Source organism: Lissotriton vulgaris, unplaced genomic scaffold, assembly GCF_964263255.1.
Source record: "Lissotriton vulgaris unplaced genomic scaffold, aLisVul1.2 SCAFFOLD_1912, whole genome shotgun sequence".
In the NCBI taxonomy this organism is placed as follows: Eukaryota; Metazoa; Chordata; class Amphibia; order Caudata; family Salamandridae; genus Lissotriton; species Lissotriton vulgaris.
The window spans coordinates 191,488-197,664 of record NW_028251642.1 but is presented as its reverse complement, the minus strand read 5'-3'; positions in this window follow the sequence as shown (position 1 = coordinate 197,664).

The window sequence follows — 6,177 nt, the reverse complement described above, 5'->3', positions numbered from 1 at the left end:
AGTGCACAAGCTGAGCAAAAAACCAATAAACATTCTAAGTCATATCCATATTGAGAAAGTCCATCATCAATGATTCATAGCATGAAGATAATTTTAGGTGTAATCCAAAGGGAATTTTTCTTTAGGATCGATAAATTTGGTTGGCAGAAGAAAATCATGTTGCAAAATATGGCCTAAAATTTAAACAAACAATACATTTGTAAAAAAGACATAACTTAAACGTGTTAAATCTTAAATGAACAGTGTATCCATAAAAATAATTGCAGAAAGCAGCAGCAGAGAGACATAGAAAATAAAACCATAATTTTGCCATTTTTTAAATTGACTCTGAATTACATTAAGAATGCAGAACATTACAAAATTGAGATGCAATTCAATGCGTAAAAGAACAATTCAAATGTAAATCCAAAATACCTTGTAAGACACCGCAATGAACCAAAGTCAATAACGATAGATTGACCGCTATAAATACATAGACAAACTGTAGATTGCGGTGTTACAAACATGTAGTTATTCACAGATTCAATTAGGATGCCCATAGTTCACATTTTTAACTAAATTACAGAAAGACATATAAATCTTCTGTAAGATTAAGACCATTTGGAGCTCTAGTATCGAGTAAAAGAATGAGATGTGCCTCTTTTTGTCTTAGCAAACGTTCATGGTTACCACCCCGGCCGGGGACTGGTACTGAGCATAAGACGGTGTACTCTAAGTCTTTTAACTGGTTGTTGTGAACAGCCTTAAAATGTCTTGCGACAGGATAATCACTATTGCTGTTCACAATTGCGGGTATGTGCTGTAAAATGCGCTGATGCACAGGGAGTTTAGTGCTCTATATATTCCAAATTGCAGGTACATTTTAATTTGTAGACTGCAAAGTCTGACCTGCAAGACAAATGTCCTTTTATAGGAATTTTTGTGTCGCTAAAAGCCGATGTATAGTATGTTGAATTTCGGGCAAAGGTACATGCACGACAAGAAGTGCATTTAAAAAAAACAGTTTTAAAAAACCATGATTTTTTGGGTAGAACTTCCGGCATTGGTCTATCTAGGGCATCACGCATTGAAGGTGCTCGTCTAAATGTGATAGATGGCAGATTTGGTAGAACTGGATTCAAAATATTGTCAGTAAGGACAATTGGCCATTTGGAACAAATAATATGACGAATTGCTCTCTCTTGCGAACTAAAGGTGGTAATTAGTCTGATCGAGCAATTCGTTTGGAGATCTGAAGCAGGTTTAGGTTTCAGCAGAGTATTGCGATCGAGGGACTTCGCTTTGACAAGGGCCTGCTCTAGTACTTTTTTGGTATAACCCCTTCTGAGAAACCTCTCTACAGAGTAGTCCAAACAAGCATTAGCAGCTGTTATATCACTACAAATACGACGAATTCGAATGAATTCGCCGTAAGGGATGCTATTGATAGTGTGGATCGGATGCGCACTATGGGCATGCAATATGGAGTTTCCCGCGGTGGTTTTGCGGAAAAGTTTGGTTTTCAGCTCAGCATTCTCCACATACAATTGAACATCCAAAAACTCTTCTACATCTTTGTTAATAGATGCCGTGAATTTTAGGTTTAACTCATTGTTGTTAATTTCATTAACAAATGACATAGCCTCTGTTACAGTTCCATTCCAAATAATACACACATCATCGATGTAGCACCAGTAGTGGGAAATGTGTGGCAACCATTTGGCATGTGTGACTCTGAGGACGCGCTCCTCCCACCAGCCAACATGTAAACATGAATAACTGGGGGAGAAGCACGAACCCATTGCCACATCGCGCAATTGTTGGTAAATGTTACCTTGGAATTTGAAATAATTTGAAGTTAAACAAATCCGTATCATTTCCAGCAGCATTGTGTTATGTCCTCGAAACATGATGTCCCGTTTGTTTAGGTAATACTCTGAAGCATGCAACCCCTGAGAAGGGTTAATCGAGGTATACAATGACTCAATGTCCATTACCAAAAATATGTAATCAGAATGCCAACATACATTTGTCACCTTATTGAGAAAATCTGTGGTATCTTTAAGATACGAGGGTAAAGAAATCATATGGGGTTGCAGGAAAAAATCAACATATTTGGAAATCTTTTCATTGATACTACCAATAGCCGAGATGATCGGGCGCCCAGGTACAGGGGATACCAACTTATGAATTTTAGGAAGGAAATACAAGAATGGAATAATTGGATTTTCAAGATTTAGAAAATTGAACTCATTCTTAGAGAGTAAACCTGACTTGTACCAATTTAGTAGTCTCTTTCGGGTAGCAACTTCAGTATTTATCATAACATGCTGACTAGATATTGTATAGCATGAAGAGTCTGAGAGATGTCGGTTAGCCTCAATAAGATAATCAGTTTGTGCCCAAAGTACAGTATTCCCTCCTTTGTCCGAGTTTTTTACTATCACCTCACGATTACTTTGTAATTTTCTCACCAATTGATGGTATTGAGTATTGAAGTAATTGGTTTGTCTAGTTTTACTCAGAACTTTACAGTTTAAAATTTTCAGTTCAGTAATCACCCTGTCACTGTAAACATCCAAAACATCTCTAGGCATAAGAGGAAGAAAAGTGGATTTGGGTTTGAAAGGGCTGGGGGCAGGTGAATTCACGGTTAAAACTTGGCTCACAGTAGGGCCTGGCTGTGAGTCACATTCATGTGCCAAGTCATAAAGATTTTGTAAGCCTCCCGAGTCCACAGCTTGTATTGATGACAAACTATCCCCACTTATTGGAACACTTGACTGTTTTTTACGTTCAGGATTCAGCTTAAAATATTTCATTAGTTTGATCTTTCTAATGAACTTATAGACATCAATACGTGTTTGATTATAAGAAAATCTATTGCTTGGACAAAAAGTCAAACCTAACGATAACAACTGCTCCTCAGCTTTAGTAAGAATAGTATCAGTAAGATTTACCACTGTATTTTCCGTGATGTGAGTCACTTTCTCCAATTCTTTTTGGTCTTTGTTTGCGAAGTATTTTTTTTTGTGTTTACGTTTCCTTGCGTGCCGGTTTTTGCTGCTTGATTTACTGGCATTGATGGAGGATTGCGGGAGCGCAGGGAATAACGCCGGTCCTCGTTGACAAAATTTAGTTCATCGATTAGAGAGAAACTTGCAAGACTCTACAAACCAGGTTGCGCAGATGTTTGATTGTCCTCAGAATCATTAGAGGTTAATGAATTAACAGAGGTTAGCGAAATCGTGTCAGATTGATCTTGCGGTGTTGTAGTTGCACCATTACTTTCAGCTCCTGATGGATTTGGATTCTGTTTGCTGGTGCCCGCCATAGCTTTTCGTTTATAATTATCATACTTTTTAGAAAAAGTAAATATACGGCCAGTAGCATAATCATCTCTGTCACGGGCGAATTTAAATACCTTTCGCTCTATGATCGTTTCCTCCAGTTTTTTTATCCTCACATCGATATCTGCTTTAGTCTTTTGTATTAAGTCAGTTTTGCCCGTCGCCTCTAAGAGTGTATTAACCTTGTCAATCTCCACCAAAATTGCATCACAGTTAATCTCCGCGTATTTAATTAATATATGGATCATATTCATTGAGCTTTGTAAGTTAACAGCCCATTCCTGCAACATTTGGGGATTCGGATTTCCATAAGTTGGCACAATGAGGACACGTAGGCCGCGTGGGATTCTATTTACATCATGGTATTTCTCAAGTGACTTTTTTTCCCACCACTTTGAAAGTTCAGTTCGCAAAATCTTCTCAAGTGTTTTCAAAAGTGATTTAACATCTTTGTTAGAGTCATTAGCAATGTTCTTAGTTGGTTCATTGGCAACAGTCGGTAAGTTTTCAAAACGTGCCTCTGCAGCGCTTTCGCGGTTCCGGAGCGCGTCACTGGATATCATCTTGTGTGAACAGTTTAGCTTTATAATATACTTTTGACTTCGGATAATATCTTTGAATGTAAAAAGAAGTTGCTGCCTTGATTTGTTGCGAGCTCAAAGTTCATTGATTTCTTACAAGCTTGAAACAGGTCACAATCCCACAACCCGCCTATTCGGAAAGAATGGAGAAGGTACTTAGCAGCCGCTCGCAGGAGCGTCTTACCGGAATCGGTGCCGGGCTCCGTGTCAGTCAGCCGACCGACCGGCCATCCAGCTACCACGCCGTTCGACTGCTCCCACTCCGGCGCTGTATACCTTTCAAAATCCTGGCGGGGGCACAGCAAAGCAAGACTCGGATCAGTCCAATTACGAATACGTGAAAATGTAGTGCGCTGCGCCAATGTTGTGCCTCAGAAAGCGGGAGGGTCCAAAAACCGGAAGCAGCTTATCCGGTGATAGATATAACACTGTTCCTGTTTCACCAATCCGCGGTGAAAAGAAGATCAGGTAAGGACCTCTTTGCGTGACTTTTTCTTAATCAATCAGATGAAAAGAAGCAGCAACGATGTTATCCAGTGAAGTATAAGTATTTATTTCACACAGATGAAATAAAAAGACATGGTGTCGTCTATGACGCGTTTCACTCCTAAAAGGAGCTAGTTCACATAACGCGCCCCGTAGATTGACCACAATTTATAATCAGTGCACAGGTGATTTGATTCAGACACAAAAAGTGCAGTAGTGAAAATAAAGAGAAGACTATAGTGTGCGCCATATTGCAAGTACAAATGTAACAGTGCCTTAAAATCGTTTACCCTTATGGAAATCACAAAGTGCTATATAATGGTTTGCTCAATACTAAAAAACATTTTGTAAAGTGCAATTGAATTACTATGTGCATAATCTACACCAAACAATTCATATCATATGAAAAGGTGAAAAATAACCGACAAGTGTCCTAATCTAAATACATTTTCGAGTCAAATATAGGGAATAGGTATGATATATAAAAAATGTTTGAATTTTATCTACAAATGTAGGTTTCCATAATCCCGTAAATATATACAGTATATACTTTGTTTATAGTTTAAATTCATGACTCTTGTAAGTAAAAGAGATGAAAGTCAGAAAATGATCGACAAGTGTCTCAATCAAAAGTACATTGTAATATAGTGCACAAGCTGAGCAAAAACCCAATAAACATTCTAAGTCATATCCATATTGAGAAAGTCCATCATCAATGATTCATATCATGAAGATAATTTTAGGTGTAATCCAAAGGGATTTTTTCTTTAGGATCGATAAATTTGGTTGGCAGTAGAAAATCATGTTGCAAAATATGGTCTAAAAATACATTTGTAAAAAAGACATAACTTAAACGTGCTAAATCTTAAATAAACAGTGTATCCATAAAAATAATTGCAGAAAGCAGCAGCAAAGAGACATAGAAAACAAAACCATAATTTTGCCATTTTTTGAGTTGACTCTGAATTACATTAAGAATGCAGAACATTGCAAAATTGAGATGCAATTCAATGCGTAAAAGAACAATTCAAATGTAAATCCAAAATACCTCGTAAGACACCGCAACAAACCAAAGTCAATAAAGATAGATTGACCACTATAAATACATAGACAAACTTTAGATTGCGGTGTTACAAAGATGTAGTTATTCACAGATTCAATTAGGATGCCCATAGTTAACATTTTTAACTAAATTACAGAAAGACATATACATCTTCTGTAAGATTAAGACCATTAGGAGCTCTAATATCGAGTAAAAGAATGAGATGTGCCTCTTTTTGTCTTAGCAAAAGTTCACGGTTACCACGCCGGCCGGGGACAGGTACTGAGCATAAGACGGTGTACTCTAAGTCTTTTAACTGGTTGTTGTGAACAGCCTTAAAATGTCTTGCGAAAGGATAATCACTATTGCTGTTCACAATTGTGCATATGTGCTGTAAAATGCGCTGATGCACAGGGAGTTTAGTGCTCCCAATATATTCCAATTTGCAGGTACATTTTAATTTGTATACTGCAAAGTCTGACCTGCAAGTCAAATGTTCTTTTATAGGAATTTTTGTGTTGCTAAAAGCTGATGTATAGTATGATGAATTTCGGGCAAAGGTACATGCGCGACAAGAAGTGTATTTAAAAAAAACAGTTTTAAAAAAACATGATTTTTTTGGTAGAACTTCCGGCATTGGTCTATCTAGGGCATCACGCATTAAAGGTGCTCGTCTAAATGGGATAGATGGCAGATTTGGTAGAACTGTATTCAAAATATTGTCAGTAAGGACAATTGG